General features: G+C 50.5%; 1 protein-coding gene across 3 annotated transcripts in view; it reads right to left on the bottom strand.

The window, feature by feature from the left end:
- Sbk1 (SH3 domain binding kinase 1) overlaps positions 1-15,838 on the bottom strand; it is a 253,873-nt gene that overhangs the window by 229,057 nt on the left and 8,978 nt on the right. For 2 of the 3 annotated variants that reach the window (XR_007835025.1, XM_051192933.1), the window contains exon 1: positions 2,276-2,886. The exons of the other annotated variant lie outside the window; for it this stretch is intronic. The gene's annotated coding sequence lies outside the window, so the exon portion shown is untranslated. Of the gene's footprint in view, positions 1-2,275; positions 2,887-15,838 lie in introns of those variants that run through there. 3 annotated transcript variants of the gene reach the window in all.

Genomic DNA, 15,838 nt, shown 5'->3' with positions numbered 1-15,838 from the left:
CAGGAGTTCTTAGGACGTTGGGGGTGGGGAGGCATGTACACTGTGGAAATAGGATGGCCATTCTCTAGCTCTGGACCTGAAGAGGCTGCATCCCCTGGTTTTTTCAAGAGGAACCCCAAATCAGCATCAGAATGTGAAATCTTCCAAAAAATTTTGAGCACCAATAACAAATGCAGACATGTGGAATGCACTGATCAGCAAAATGGGGCTCTAAGCTGCATTTCCCAAATGCTAAGACATCAGGCTGTAGGTTCACCAGTGCTGGTGTGGCCAGGACGAGACAGCTCCAGACTTCTGAGGCTGAGCCTGGATGTGCAGTCTCACAGCACATGAAGACATATGCCACTGTCTTCTAAGCCACCCAGCCACCAACCAATCAGACTGTGTTCTCTGCTATGTGTCAGTCCAAGCCAGAACAAAAAGGGATGTAGAGGTAGAAAACAGCTGCCAAGCCATCCTAGAGTGAGGCTCTGGGTATGGAGATGAACCAGGTGTAGTGGGGGTATCCAAGATGTAAATCAGGGCAGGATGCAGAGAGCTGGGCTACCAAGCTACTTTATTAGGGCTACTCAATGGGGAGCCACTGCAGGTTAGAGAGGAAAGAAAGTCCTCCTACCAGTCCCCTCCTGGCCTTTAATGGTTCTCTCTGGTCTCTCCAGGGTCTGCTTCCATTTCCTTGCCTGTGGGGTGTGTGAAAAAGCCCTGGGCTCCAACCCACTGCACAGAATACTTCCAAGATGGTTAAGACAAACCCAGATGCTTCTGACAGCCTGGCTCCAATCTTTATCCACCATGCTGGCTGCAGAGTACGTGGTTCACTGTCATTCTCTCTGGGAAATGCCACAGGCTTGATCAAGGTCACCCAGTCTTCAGGACAACTGGCTTCCGCTCGTCCTCTGCTGGGGGTGACTGCCTTGACTGTCCTTGAGTTTGTAGGAGGATCTGCAGGAGTGCTGACCCAGGCTACATCCTCACTCATGGGGCAGAGCCAGCAGCAGGGTGGAGTCCAGGCTGTGGTGATGGGAAGGCATCAGCTGCTCAAGACACCTGATATAGGGGATCAGGTGTCTCATGGATGGGGCTAAGAGCTGGGCAACTGGTCCTGACAGCATGGTCTGGGCAAACAGAGCAGCTCAGGCTCTGAGACCAGGTAAAACAGGAAGAGATGAGGGAAAGCCCCTCGATGCCAGGGCTGGAACTTCAGACACAGAAGCAGTTTCAATGAATGAATAAACGAACAAAGGAACTTCTAGAGGGCTCTGTTCCCAGGGTCCTGCTTCCCCAGCCTGTCTACTCATCTAGTACCTGACGTTGCACCAGTGCCTGCCTGTGGAAGGCTGAGAATTCCTTCCTGCCCTTTCTTGGAGTCTCCCATTCAGGATTCCAAAGTATACCACCCCCAGGGTCTTTCAGCTTCCCCTGGATCTTGGGGGTTTAGGATTTTGCTGAGGGCCTTTTGATTGTAGATGCTTTGAAAAGCCTGGACTCACTCCTTCATTGCAGAGGACACAGTGTCCCAGTCCTGAACTTGGCCCTAGGTGTTCCCGGGGTCAGAAGGCAAGGGACTCGGGTCTGCTGTCCTTGGGACTTAGAGGGACAGAAAGGTGCTCCGACCTGAAATGGCTTCTTCACTTAGGGTACCTCCCCTTCCCAAAAACTAGCTGCCTGTTCTTCAGGGGACATAAAGAGGAACCTGGGTAAAGAACACCACTGTGATCTGAGTTGGGATATGGGAGTCAGAGAAAAGAGATTTCCACTCATTCTCTCAAACACGCCCCTTCCCTGCCCTCTCAGACAAAGGCACACACCCAAAGCCCCAGCTGTCACCCAGAGCTGCAGAATACAGGCACCTCTCACCTGTGGGCGCCCCAAATTTTCTTTCGGGGGGGGTCGCTTAATAACTCAGCCTGGTCTTTGGGGGAGGGACATCTATAGCTCTTTATTCTTCAAGGACCTGGGGTCTAACGCTCCAGGCTCGCTTTATGGGGGAAGACTCTCCATCATCCTCTTCCCCCTCTCCTGGGGCACAGCAACTACTCTCTCCCGGGGTCCGGAGCTGTGCCCAAATCTCAGGGTAGTGGAGAGGAGGAGTGGGGAAAGGAGAGGAGGAGGGGGCGGCTCCTCCAAGCGAGACACAAAGAGACGTCCTTCAGCCTCGGCTCCATGGCGACGCTGAGGAGGGGGAGCGCGCACTCAGTACTTCCTTCCCCACCTGCAGGGCTCTGGGGACCTCAGTGGCCACTCACCTGCGGCCCCTCACCTGGGTCCCGCTTACCTGGGCTGGGGCCGCGGGGACGCCGCGGCAGGGGGTCTGGGCGCCGTGTCGGTCTTCGTCAGCCTGGCCCGAGAGGGGCTCAGGGCACCACCACCACCATGAGCCGGGACGCGGAGAGCGTCGCAAAGGGCTCGGTCGCCCGGGTCCCGGGGCTTTAGGGTGCCCGCGGCTTCTCGTTGGCAAGAGGATCTCGCTGTCCTAGGTTTGGGGGTCCCCGTGTGCCTGAGCAGCAGGGAGGGCTACCACCTCGAAGCTGGGTCGCTCTGTGTCTGGAGGTGTGCGATTGTAGCAAGGAGATCTTAGGGGGCCCGGGTTGGAGCGGTCGCCGCGCGCCGGGTCCCGGTAACCGCGTGCGGGGCTGGAGGTCACCGCTCAGCCGCTGGGGGGCTCGGGCGCCGCTGCTGCAAGCAGCCCGGCCCTACGGGCCCCTGCCCCGGTCTGGCGCGAGCTGAGGCTGCGGCTCCTGCTTGGGCTCCCGCTCCGCCCGGTGCTCGGGCTCCAGCGCCGGCGCCCGCCCGGGCTGCGCTCCATCGCGGCCTCGCGGCTCCGCCTCCCGCCGGCGCGTACCTGCCCGCCCGCCCGCCGCTCCGCCTTCCGTCTCGCGCGCCGCCGCACGCGCCTTTGTCCGCCGCGCCGGGTGCGCGCCCCGCGCACGCGCACTCCCGCCGCGCCCTCCCGCCCGGCGCCGCGGGCCGGGTCCTCTCCCACCCCCACCCCCCGCCGCGGGAGCCACGCGATGCCCTCCCGCTTTCCGGCTGCGCCGGGTCTTAGCGCCCGCCCTAAGCTGCCACAAGCTCCTTTTCTAGGTCAGAGCCCACGAGGGGGCGAGAACGAGGTTAGAAAGGGCTCCGGGGAGTCGCAGAGGGTCACCTGGTCCAGCTGCTTGGTCCCCGAGGGACTACACTGTCCCAGACTATTCCAGCCTGTGCTTGTGGGGAGGAGCCTGGATCTGTTTCAAAGAAGGAAAATAAACCCGAGTCCTCCTATTCAGAATGCACGCACTCATTCAACCACCCGTCCATCTGTTTCCCTGCCTGTCTACCCATTCATTCTTCCACCTATTCATGCGATTTCCACGAGACGAGACCTCAGAAAACTAGCAGAGACCTGGGGTCTGCGGGTTCGTGTATGGTTCAGGGCGAGTTTGCAAGCCCTGCCTGCTGTAAGGATGTGCGGTGAGGAGTTAAGGAATAGCGGAGATGAAAGGTGTATAAGCAGAACGGAAGAAAGGGGGTTCCTGGTCGAGGCAGCAGCTGTGCAAAACCACCCAGGTCCTAAAAGCTTTGTTCGTTAACCGGAAATTGGTATCCTAGATGCAGGTAGGGCAGACAAGCATAGATGGCAACAGAGTGGGAACAACGTGTCCTTCCGGAGGCCCAGTCTCTCTTCTGTGCCTCATCCCCTCAGCATGCTATTTTCTTCATGGAAAAAGCCCCCACACTCAGAACCGCCCCCCCCTTAACCTCTGATCAGATTCTTTTCTAAAACCAGCATCCTCTTCCCAACTGCTCTGACTGCTTCTGGAACTTTAAGAACCGGGTATTGCAAACTTAAGTAAATCTTAGGAGGTGGCTTATTAAGTAAAGTGCTTGCCAGGCAAGCATGAGGACTTGAGTTCGGTCTTCACCGCCCGCATAAAAAGCCCGGATCATGACACCTGTAATTCCAGCACTTGGGAGGCAGGCCGGATCTCCAGAGCAAGCAGACTAGCAAGACTAGCCCAATAGGTGAGCTCTGGGTTCAAGTACGAAACCAGGCATCAATATATAAAGTGGAGAGCAACTAAAAGAAATAAATACTGCAGTCAATCTCTGTCTCCACATGCACACAAGTGCAAACACACACATGCATGCACACTATACATACACATAGCCACAAAAAATAAATAAGCTGGGGAGTGATTGAAAATTACACCTGGTAATGTCAGCTTCCAGCCTCTACACACACACACACACACACACACACACACACACACACACACACACCCCTAGGTTGCATAAATTGCTTACAGGAACTGCAGATGGGTCTCAGCAGCAGAGCATTTGCCTGGCATATAGAAAGCCCTTACTGGATCCCCAGAACTGGAAGGAAAAAAAAGATTGATGCACAGACTTTTACTTGGCAACCTACACTATTGATATTACTATGTTTAATTCCTAGCCCACCTTCCTTTAACCTTTACCTAATTTTTTTCTGGAAGCCAAGTCCTTTGTGGCCACCAGCTCTGTTGAATGCAATTTTGATTGGGTTGCAACCTTAATGGACTTGCCAGGCACTTCCTGTACCCCCCCCCCAGGGTAAAGCCTACCTTCCTTACCCTGTGTGGTGGTTTGAATGAAAAAGGCCCCCATAGGCTCCTAGCAGGTGGCACTATTAGGAGAATTGTGTCCCTGGAGAGCTTTGAGGTTTCAAAAGCCCAAGTCAGGCCCAGTGTCACTCTCTCTTCCTGCTGCCAGTGGATTCAGATATAGAATTCGCAACCTCTTCAGCAGCATGTCTGCCTGCTTGCCACCACACACACTTCCTACCACGATGACAATGGACTAAACCTCTGAACCATAAGCCATCCCCAATTAAATGTTTTCCATTATAAGAGTTGCCGTGATCATGGTGTCTCTTCACAGCAATAGAAACCCTAAGACAACCCATGTTCAAGACTGCCAGCATCTGGTGCCTGCTTGCCACACCATCCCTGGGAACCTCTCTTCTCCACTCAGCCTTGGCCTCAGTAAGTTTTTCTGGAACATCTACTTTCTTCCTTTTCCATATCTTTGTATATTTGGTTCCTCCAGTCTACAATACCATTCCCCTCGTCTTCTGTTTTCTGCACAAATATCCTTGAAAACAATCCTGCAGCTCTCTGTTCCCTTCCATTTTATCCTACCAATATCAGGACTTTCAAGTCAACCCTCTCATTGTTCTAATGAATACTCACCAGGTATTAGGTATTAGTGCTCCAAACAAGCAAATTGGGGTTATCTGTGAGTGATTGTGTAAGAGCAGGAGAATGCAGGAGAAAGGGTGGCTTCCTGTGTCTTATAACTTAGTCTCCAGACACTAGAATTTAAGAGAGTACTTTCTCATCCAAGGAAAGACGCCTTGGCATGTTCTTGGCCATGGTTATTGCTATAGCATGGCTCTTAAAAGTCCTCCAAAGGCTTATACCAAAAGCTTTTCTCTTGGGCTGGAGAAATAGTTCAACAGTTAAGAGTATTGCCTACTCTTCCAGAGGACCTGGGTTCGATTCCCAGCACCAGATGGCAGTTTACAACTGTGTTCAGTTCCAGGGGATCTAATGTCTTTTGGCCTTCTCAAGCCAGACACACATGCAGGTAACACACTCATAAGTAAAGTAAAATAAAATAAAATAAAATTTAAAATGTCTTTTTTTTTAAACAGCAAGAGAAGCCAGGCGTTGGTGGCTCACACCTTTAACCCTACCACTCAGGAGGCAGAAGCAGGCAGAACTCTGAGTTTGAGGCCAGCCTGGTGTACAGAGGAAGTTCCAGGACAGCCTGACTCAAAAACAACAAAACAAAATAAAACGAAAACCAACAATGACAAAAAACTAGAAAGAGAAACTTGGTCCTAAAAAGCTTAGGGCTATTGAATGGCGACAGGAACCTTTAAAGGGTGGGGCCTAGTAGGAAGTTTTAGGTAATTTGAGGACATGCTCTCAAAAAGAATTGTGGAACACGCTTCTCTTTTTGTTCCTGGCCACATTGTAAACAGAATTCCTCTGCCACGTGGTCTCACACTGGCCCCAAATCAACAGGGCCAAACAGTGAAAGCCCCTAAAACTTTGGGTCAAAACATTCTTTATAATTCTATTATCACAGGTGTTTTGTTATAGTGGCAGACATCTGACTAACAGTTGGCAAGAGTTACCCAGTTCAAGGCTTCCTCCTGCAAAAAAAAAAAAAAAACGTTCTTGATTCCTTAACTGGGACCTTGATTGGCCACATTGCATTTAGTAAAGGTTTGCCAAAATGCATTGTGGGTAATCCCTTCCCAGTTGCCCTCTCAGCAATGCAGTTGGGAAGTCCTTATGCCCATAGGCAAAGTACTCTCGCAGGAAACACTGTCCTTAAATATAAGTGAAACTGTAGTCTCCATATGTTTGGGCGTCATCAGGGAAGATGAGGAGTTACAGCTCTGGGAGAAGAGGGCAGGGCTGTTTTCACAAATCAGGAACAAGAAAAAATCGTGCAGAATCTGGGTATCCGTTGCTTATGAAAGCCAAGCATTTGAACTTGTTAGAACTGGGGATTGGGTCATGCCACTAGGTAACCCGTCACAGCCAGCCAAATCCTACTGATGTCAATTCAGTGTGTGTGTGTGTGTGTGTGTGTGTGTGTGTGTGTGTGTGAGAGAGAGAGAGAGAGAGAGAGAGAGAGAGAGAGACTGCTATGGCTCCCAGCTGCCTGCAGCAAGGTGGAAGGAACACAGCTTGTTTCCCTCACTTCCCTCTTCAAAGTTTTCACATAAGAGGAGGCTCACAGGATCCAACGTAATTATTGTTCTTAGAAAGGGGTGGGATAGGGTGAGGGATGGGGGAACTGAACTTCTGCCACTGAGACTAGAATCAACCAGCAGCAGCAGCAGCAGCTGTGAAACTGACCTTGGTTCACATAGGAGCCTCCCATTGCTTCCTGTGGCTGATCCCCAGCCAGGGAACTAGGGTGCAGCCATCCCTTGGGGACACAAGGGCTTCTTTAATGGGTCCAGGGCTTCCCGTTGGCTTTATGGAGACATTCTAGGCTCTTGCTACCCATCATTGCCCTCCCCACTTTCCCCTTCAATTGCTATCTTTCTTGCAATCTGACACCTGTCTAAGCCACCCCCCCCACCCCCACCCCACACCCCCGGCTGCTACCTCCCTCCGAAGCATTTTCTGCAGTAAATTGCCTGTATGGCTGACCCCACTGTGGCCTGTGTCTCAGAGGACGGAACCAGCTCCAACGATCTGACCCGAGGAACAAGGCAGCTGACTACAGTGCTACAGTCTTTTGTCCTTGATGCCTAGAAATGGGCCAATCAAAGCCATGCCCACAGCAGTGCTGCCCTTCTACAGGGCCTTCATGGGTGCAATTTGAATAGTAGAACATGGAGAATACAGGAAAACAGATCTCCATGCAGATTCTCTCTGTCTAAACGCACAGCTCTCTTCAGTAAAGAAGTCTGTTTTGTTTTGTTTGCAGCACAGCCTTCTCATGTAGCTCAGGCTGGTCTTAAACCCAGGGTCTTCCTGTTCCCACCTCCCAAGTGCTGAAATATAGCACCACATTGGTAGGGACGGCATGCTCCTAAGCACCTAAGGACTGCTTCCTGCATGAGGAAATACGTGAGTCTAGAACCCCAGACCCAGGGACTTCTGATTCCTAAGCATATTCCCTGTGGCTGAGTCAATTTTCAACTTCTTGGGGTATGTGGGAGAGGAGATTCGGGGAGGAATCACACTCTAGAACCTGTACATCACGATATTCACAGTAGAGACTGGGTAACACTACTAAGCTGAAGAAGGTGACCTTGGAAGCCCTTTTACTTGGTATATCAGTTATCTCTATGCTGAGGGGTGGGGTGGTAGACAGCTGGACCTCTCTGGCTCCTTCTTTTGCTCTTGTCCCAGTCATTACACAGAGGTGATCCTGAGTTGTTGATCCATGTGGCTATGGTCTCATTGTTCAAGAAGAACCCCCTTCCCCTGAATGGCCACCCTAGGCCTAGAATACTGATTCCAGAACCAGCTCATATAGCGTAATGGAGCAAGAACCCTGGTGGTACTGGTGACTGGGTAGTTCAGGGAACAGGTTAGGTTTAAGGTGACAGATATGATGTCGTTTGTTTTGGGTACACAGATATGTTAAGACAAAGGCAACCAGAGCAGAAATGTCTAGGGTCCCTGAGGACAGAGCGAGGGCTCCATCAGAACTCATGATGGTTCAGAGAGAGGGGCAGCCAGAGAGCGGTGGTTGGGAGGCAGTGGGTCTCTGAAATATGTTTGGAATGCATCCCACAGGAGCAGCAGAGTGTTCCAGCAGTGTTCTTGTGCTCTCTGCCCCATGTGGAAATACAACTGTGACTGTGGGTGGCCAGCAGGAAGCCACTGATGCTGACAAGTGCCTTGTGATGGCAGTTGGAGCAAAGGCCTGCTTCTCTGTGGTTCTGCAGGCCTGCTGCGCTTTGAGGCAAGAACTCTGCTCCATGCTGCCGAGCCAGCCAAAGGCAGAAGAATGTCTGTAATGTCAGGGGAGTGACTGCTTATGGAAGACACTCAAGATCTTGGGTTGGTGGGAGGGGTCTGGTGGGATTCATGTTGGTTGTGGTTTGTCTCTTAGTAAAATTATGGGGTGCAGAGTTGATAAATTGTTAGCATTGGCTTCTGAAGTAGTTTGCACTCACTGCAACTACACAGTTTTCAAAACAATTGAAAACTAGTCTGTGAAAGTTTTGATAAATGTAATTTTCCCTTCCTTAAGACAGAGTCTCACTATATACACCAGGCTAAACCAGAACTCACTGTCCATCCTCTTAATTTGGCCTCCTAAACCCTTGGATCACAGGCCTGTCAGTCTCCTTCCCTCCCTCCTTACCCTCTTTCTATCATTTGAGGCAGGGTCTCACACAGCCCACACTGGCCTCGAACCTGCTGTGTAACGGAGAATGACCATGACCCTCTCCTGACCCTCTGCCTCTACTTCTCAAGTGCTGGGCCTACAGATGTGTATCACCAGGCACAGCTTGAAACTTTTCCATTCTGTGCATGTTTCCTAAAGCCCGGTCCTAGAACTATCCAGAATAAACACCAATGGGGAGGCTTCCACCTATAACCTTAGTGTTTCAGTGGCTGAGGCAGGAGGATTATCACTAGTTCAAGGCCAGACTTGACTATGGAGGGAGACCCTGCATCAAAAATAAAATAAATTACAAAACAAACACATAAAGAAAATCATTTACTCTGGATGACCTCATTGGTCTTGCTTTGAGAAGAACCAGGAATGGGAGACCTTGGCCCTTCTACTCTGCCATCTTGTCACCAGAGTGCTAGATGCTGTGCCCTTAGGGCTGGGATGCAGCTGTTGCTTTTGGAAATGAGGGAATGAAGACCTCATGGCCCTGACTCCAGCTATGCTTACTGTATCTCTGTAATCCCCTAACCAAGCCCTGGACTCTCAGAGCTCACTCTGTCCCTGCTCCTTGCAGGGGAATACAGACATTTGTGAGGGATCAAAGGTGTCTAGTGAACATCCCTGGAGGCTGGGGAGGGGGCTGGCTCCAATGGTGCCCTAGTTTGAGCTCTCTGAAACAGACCCTGACACTAAGAGTTGAGTAAGTCCTTTATCTGGTAGGTGACCTTGGGGAGGGGAGCAGAAAGACAGCTGGGAACATAAGCAAGGTGTGCATCATGGAGCCAGCCACCACTGTGAAACAAATACACATAGCCAGCACCGTGGGGGAACTCTGAGGTGGTATAGGACATGCTGGCCACATCTTGGAGGCAGGGATGGATAAGGGATGGGGTAGGAGTAGGGATGGGGGTGGAACCAGAAAGCCCTCCGGAAAAGAGATGAAGATGCAGGAAAAGCTGGGAAAGAGGCCAAGGACATCTGGGTGGGGCCTGGCAGGGACTGCCTCACATGCCTGCGTTTGGAACTTGGCTAGGCTTGGCACAGTGCCCACACACTCCAAGCAGCACAGACTCTGTCACCTAGCATCTGTCCACACGCTCTGGTCCCAGACCCCCAATTTCCCTCCTGGAGCTGACATTCCCTGCCATACCCTTCCATATGAACTAGGGGACCTGATGATGAGGGTGTCCTGAAGAGGAGCACCTGGTCTTGCTACCCAGCTCCACCGATCCACGTATAACACATTCCTGGCTTCAGGGGGCCTTTCTGATGTGCACCTGCCCCAGCCAGGCCACCATGAAAGGTAGAGTGAGCTGGGAGTTGCCCTGCCAGGGAGAGCCTCCCGAGGATGATAGCAGCATTGCGGATACAGAGCCGAGAGGTGGGTTCAAGCCTTGTCATTACCTGAACCCCTTGACACCCTGTGCTTGAAGACTTGGACCTTTTAGCTCTGCAACCAAGTAATCCCCTTTGAGTTAAGTCGCAGTGACTTGGGTCTCTGATACTTACAAAGCCAAGCTCTCTGTACAGTGAGTGAATGTGGGTTTCTAAAATGGTTTAAATCTGGGAGTGAATTAAACGCCTGCTCCCCATTCTCTACCTTTTCTTTGCTTTTGAGGCAGAGCTTCACAGTGTAGTCCAGGACAGCCACAAACTATCTCCACCTCAAGCCTCCAGAGTTGGCATCACAGGTATATGACACCAGGCCCAGATGTGCATACCTTTTCCTCTGTCCCAGACCCAGCATGTTCCTGGCATACTCCAGACCATAGACCCAGACACAATACTCCCCCTGGCTACCCTCACCCTTCCCCCAGTTCCTCAAATCCCCACCCCTAGCCTCTTCTCAAGGCCACCTGCTTATTTCATAAACACAGATTTGGGCCAGGCCATGCATCCTGGCTCATCTATACCTAGATGGGCCCCTTCAGTACAGGAGCTTTCCCTCTGCATCAGAAGCATAAAGAGAGGGAGGCTAGATAGAGCTTGCATACAGCCTGGGACTCAAACCCACATGGCCCCCAGGGTCCAGGCTTGGCATCCCCTCATCTTCCCCAGCCCGGCTGCTCCTAGCCCTCCTAGTCACCATGTTCAGACTCATCTCATCCCGTTTGCCCTCTCTCCATCCACTGCCCTGACCTGTTTTCATCTCTGCCTGTTCTGCTGCTATAAAAGGCAGAGTCCTGGTGTCCTATGAAGGGGAGTAGGACGTGAAGTGAAGGCCAGGGTGCTGAAGGCACTCAGGCAAACCTACCCCATTCCCAGCCTGTTGGAGGCTTGGCTGAGCCGGGGCGGCAGAGACAGGCAGGGGTGGGAGCTAGAGGGGGCTGGGTGGAGCTGGGCCTGCAAGCCCTAATTAAGCGAGTTAATTAGGAGGGGAGGAGAAGCCTTGTGGGAGTTAATACGCTTGGCTAATTAAGTGGATCCTAGAGAATGGCTTGAATTCTAGTGGCTGGGGAGATATGAGGGTTTAGCCAGAATGGAGGGCAGGGAATGAGACACAGACACCTCCCAGGTGTCACCAGGACTTGTCAGAGGCAGTGTTCAAGGTCTGCAGCTACCACCAGGATCGAAGGACAACAGGGAGTCCTCAGTTTCCCCCAATGGCCTGAAGTTCCTGGCAGTGTCTGCAGCCCCCTCCGAAGCCATTACTGTTTTGGTATATGGCCTGATGTCACTATTGAACTCTATCTTGTCCCCTGTCACATATCCTTTGGAGGTAAAAGCTAGACCCCCTTTGAACATTTCAAGGAATAAGGATAGAAAGAGATCCCTGACATCTGATTGTTCAGAATAACCACACACATGACCCATGGTGGGTCAGGACTACACTTCTGTGACAGTCTCTCTGAATGCCCCGCCCACCCTGTGGTTCAGAGATGTGACAACAGAGGGAGCCAGTGGGTCTGCTCCAGCCAGTCACAGACTGCTGCTTAAGCTACCCTGGGCAAGGCCAAATGTCAGTCATCTCAAAGGTCAAGTGTCCCAGGACCCTGGGACTCTCTCTTGCTTACCCTAGTTCTCTCTAATGTGGTATTCAAAATAACCCCAGTTCTGACAGCTCCAGTGGACAAAAAGTCTAACCTCTACAACGTATTTGCGCATGCCAGTTACAGACTTTGGGGACTGGGGCTGACCTGTGTCACTCTGTGCTCAGAATGCAGGACCAAGAGTCTCCTAGGATCTTCCCTTGGTGGGTTTCACTTCTAATCGAATACCATACTCCCTTGGGCAAGGGGACATTTTTAGGATTATGCCGACTCTTACAGGTACCTGACAATGATTCATCCCAATCCTGTCTCTAGTGGGAACATCCCATATACCTTCAGCCACAGAGTCAAAGATAAACAGATGGAAAACTTAAAGACACCAACCACAAGGTATTCGGTCCGAAGGCAGGCTCTGTGCTTCTGTGTTGACAGCATCCCATAGCATCCCACAGCATCCCACAGCATCCCACAGTGTTCCACAACATCCCATTCAGGCCTGCCTAGATCACTGGTACAACCAAAGCTGTCTGCTTAAGATGGGAGGCATGACATTGACCTGAGTGGCCAGAAGGGATGCACCCTTCATCTGTGTGAGTGCACAACCAGTGGGTGTGGGAAGTACTGAGGTCCTTGTTTGTGTGCACAGATAAACACTAGGAAACTAGGAATGTTAAACACACGGGGTTGTCTTTTCAAAGGGAAGAATGTATAGCCTGTTTTCCCAGATGGCTGGGAGTAGACATGATTAATAGCCTGGTGACTGTTGTGCTATCTGTGTGGCTAAGACCACACTGGATCCTTCCTTAGACCGTTATCATGAGCTTGTCAATCTGTAGAATCTATCTTTATGGAAGGTGTCACATGAAGTCAATCTATAGAACCCATCTTTATGAAAGATGCCACATGTACTTTACAGAGAGTTTCCATGTAGTTCTGACATAAGCCTTATTGTGCACACAGGATTGAGTTATTTATCAACAGGAAATTTTTGTTTTTTGGCTATTCTAGAGGTTGCTCTGTAGACCAGGCTGCCCTCAAACTCGCACAGATCTTCCTGCCTCTGCCTCCCAAGAAAATTTTACTAAATTGTACTATGTTTAAACATGCCTAAATAGGGCTGGAGAGATGGCTCAGAGGTTGAGAGCACTGCCTGCTCTTCAGAGGCCCTGAGTTCAATTTCCAGCATCCATCTGCTGCCCTCTTCTGGCCTGCAGGTGTACATGCAGCAGAATACTGTATACATAATAAATCTTTAAAAACAAAACAAACAAACAGAAACATGCCTAAATGAACTACTGAGGGTCAGACTCCCAAAGTTTGAACCAAACCCAGCTGGCTACTTAGTTGTATTGAACCAAACTACCTTCTTGCCTCCGGAATATCATCTCCACAGGCTGTGCCCAGGGTGGAAACATGGACTGGGGTTCTCAGGGCTTCCAACTTTCCAAAGGTGTTGGACATTTTGATATAAGGACGGAATGTCCTGGGTTTTAAGTGTTGGCTCATTTATTTGTTTGTTTATTTATTTATCTAGCTACTTATTTTAATTTTTCTCCCTTAAGCCAAGGTCTGGCTATATAGACTAGGCTGGCCCTGAACTCAGTGTGTAGCCCTGTAGTAATTCAGGCTGACCTGAGTTCTGAGTTCTGACAGCCTCCCAGGAGCTGGGGTTAACGGGCAAGCATCACTACACACGTTTCTTTGTCCATTTTATGGCTGATGAAACCACACAACAGAACTTTTGAGTTACTCTGCCAAGGCCACATTACCCAAAAGTAGTGGGCTTGTATGTCGTATGCGGTTTCAAAATCTGAACCTGTCCAGAAAGTCATTAAAGAAGCCAACATGGAGCAAACAGTGCCTTGCAGGGCCAGTCCCTGCAAATGTGAGCCCAGCACTCCCTCTAGTGGCCAACACTCTACAGTGCAGGACGGGCCAAAGGACTGAGAGCAGCACATCCTATCTCTGCTCCCAACATTGTCCTGTTCAGGGAAGAGAGGAGCACGTTTCTATTCTCTGCTCCCCGTCACCCAGGACATTCTAGCCCAGGCCTTCTGGCCCACTGAAAGCCCCTTCCCTGGCTGTGACTGAACAGCGCCAGCCCCAGGGCACCGTGTCTTTCCCGTGTCTTTTTCCCTGTCGGGAACGGTCTCTGCCCTGAGGCCTTGCTCCTCAATGTGACATACCCAGAGCCTCCAGAAGCCACGCCCCAGAGCAAGTGACTGTGTTTAGATTTGTGAGGGACCGAGCTTAGAGAACAGTCATATCAGAGAGCTTCCCTCTCAGTGCCCAGATGTCCTGATGTCACCTCCAACCCCTCAAATCTCATGAGGACCCACTCATCACCTTACCCGTTCAGAATCTCTGCATTGCTCCTTCAGTCTCCTGCCCTCTATCTACTCCATTGTTTGTCCAGTTCCTGCATGGGACAGCCTTTGACCTCGGAGACAGCTATCCAGAGCTTTCAGTTTCTCGCTGCCTGGCAGTCTGGCAGCCACCACCACCCACCCCATCCCGTATGGAGTCCACTTTCCATCACAGGACCGATACCTGTAAAGTGCCTCACTTGCTCACCCACCTCTCACTCACTGGGCATCTACTTGGAATGCCACCATCAACCTGCCCTGTCACTGCCTGCACCGAGCAAGTGGCTCCACAAGGGAGAGCCACATCCCAAGCAGCCGTGTCCCTTAACCTCAGATGCATGTCTAGAAGGGGGACTCATTGTTGCCCCACAGGCCCAGCTCTTTCCTGCCCCCTCTGAGCATTGCTCCCCAAGCTCCCCTCTGCATGTGCCTGAAGGACCTTGGTGAGACCAGACACCCCCACTTCATGCCAGCTCTAGGAGACAGAGCCACATGGCAAGGCATGGATTATTCCTGCTGACTTCTCTCTCCAAGGCACAGCTCTTGACTCACCGGGAGAACACAGGGATCTGAGTCACTACACCGATTCCTGTTACCAAGTCACAAACCTGGAAGCCACTCTGAAAGTCATTGTGGAAGGGCCCTCAAACCCTGAAAATAGAACTATGATATGATATGAGATAGCAAGCACAGCACAGAGACACCTGCGTAGGGCATCACTGCGTTACACATAACAGCCAAGGTAAGGTACCAGCTGTTCATTCGCATCGCACAGCGGTGAACAAAAAGGTAAATATATATGTGTGTATATATGTTTATATATTACACATATAAGTAAAACTCTTATACTTGAAGATGCCACAATGAAATCTATTACTTTTTATACTAATTAAGCAACAATAATAATACATTAGAAAAAAATTACAGAGGGCTAGGGAAATGCTGGGTAGGTAGAGAGATTGCTGCACAAACCCAGGACTTGAGGTCAGATCCCCAGTACCCATGCAAAAACCAAATGTGGCAGCCTACACCTGTAACCCTGGCACTTGGGACAGAAAAATTATAGGCAGATAGTGGGGGGAAGGGAGAATCTAACAGAAATGGCAGTCATAGGTTCAATGTGAGACCCTGTCTCAAAAAATAAAGCTAAGACTGATAGGAAGACAGCCAGTGTCAGCCCCTAGCCTCCAGGCACACACTCACAAATGCACGAAAGGCATCCAAGAGAAGAAAACAAAATTGTGGTCTCTATACACGATGGTATTATTAAGCCACAAAGAAGAATAAAATTATGTCATTTCCAGGAAAATGGATGGAACTGGAGGTCATCTTGTTGAGAAATTAACCAGACTCAGAAAGGCAAATATCACCTGTTCTCATTCATATAGTTGAATCTACATTTTTTTAAAAAAGGCATGAAAGAATGGAGACTATTTAGAATGAAGAAAGGGACCAGTAGAAGAGGTGAGAGAGGGTTGTAAAGTATGTGGATATAATCAAATACACGACATACATGCATGCAGATATCATAATGAAACCCATTGTTTTGTATAAGTAATATATGCAAAAATATTTTTT

The sequence above is a fragment of the Phodopus roborovskii genome, unplaced genomic scaffold (assembly GCF_943737965.1).
Source record: "Phodopus roborovskii unplaced genomic scaffold, PHOROB, whole genome shotgun sequence".
Taxonomy (NCBI): Eukaryota; Metazoa; Chordata; class Mammalia; order Rodentia; family Cricetidae; genus Phodopus; species Phodopus roborovskii.
This window is presented reverse-complemented; position numbering and strand designations above follow the sequence as displayed.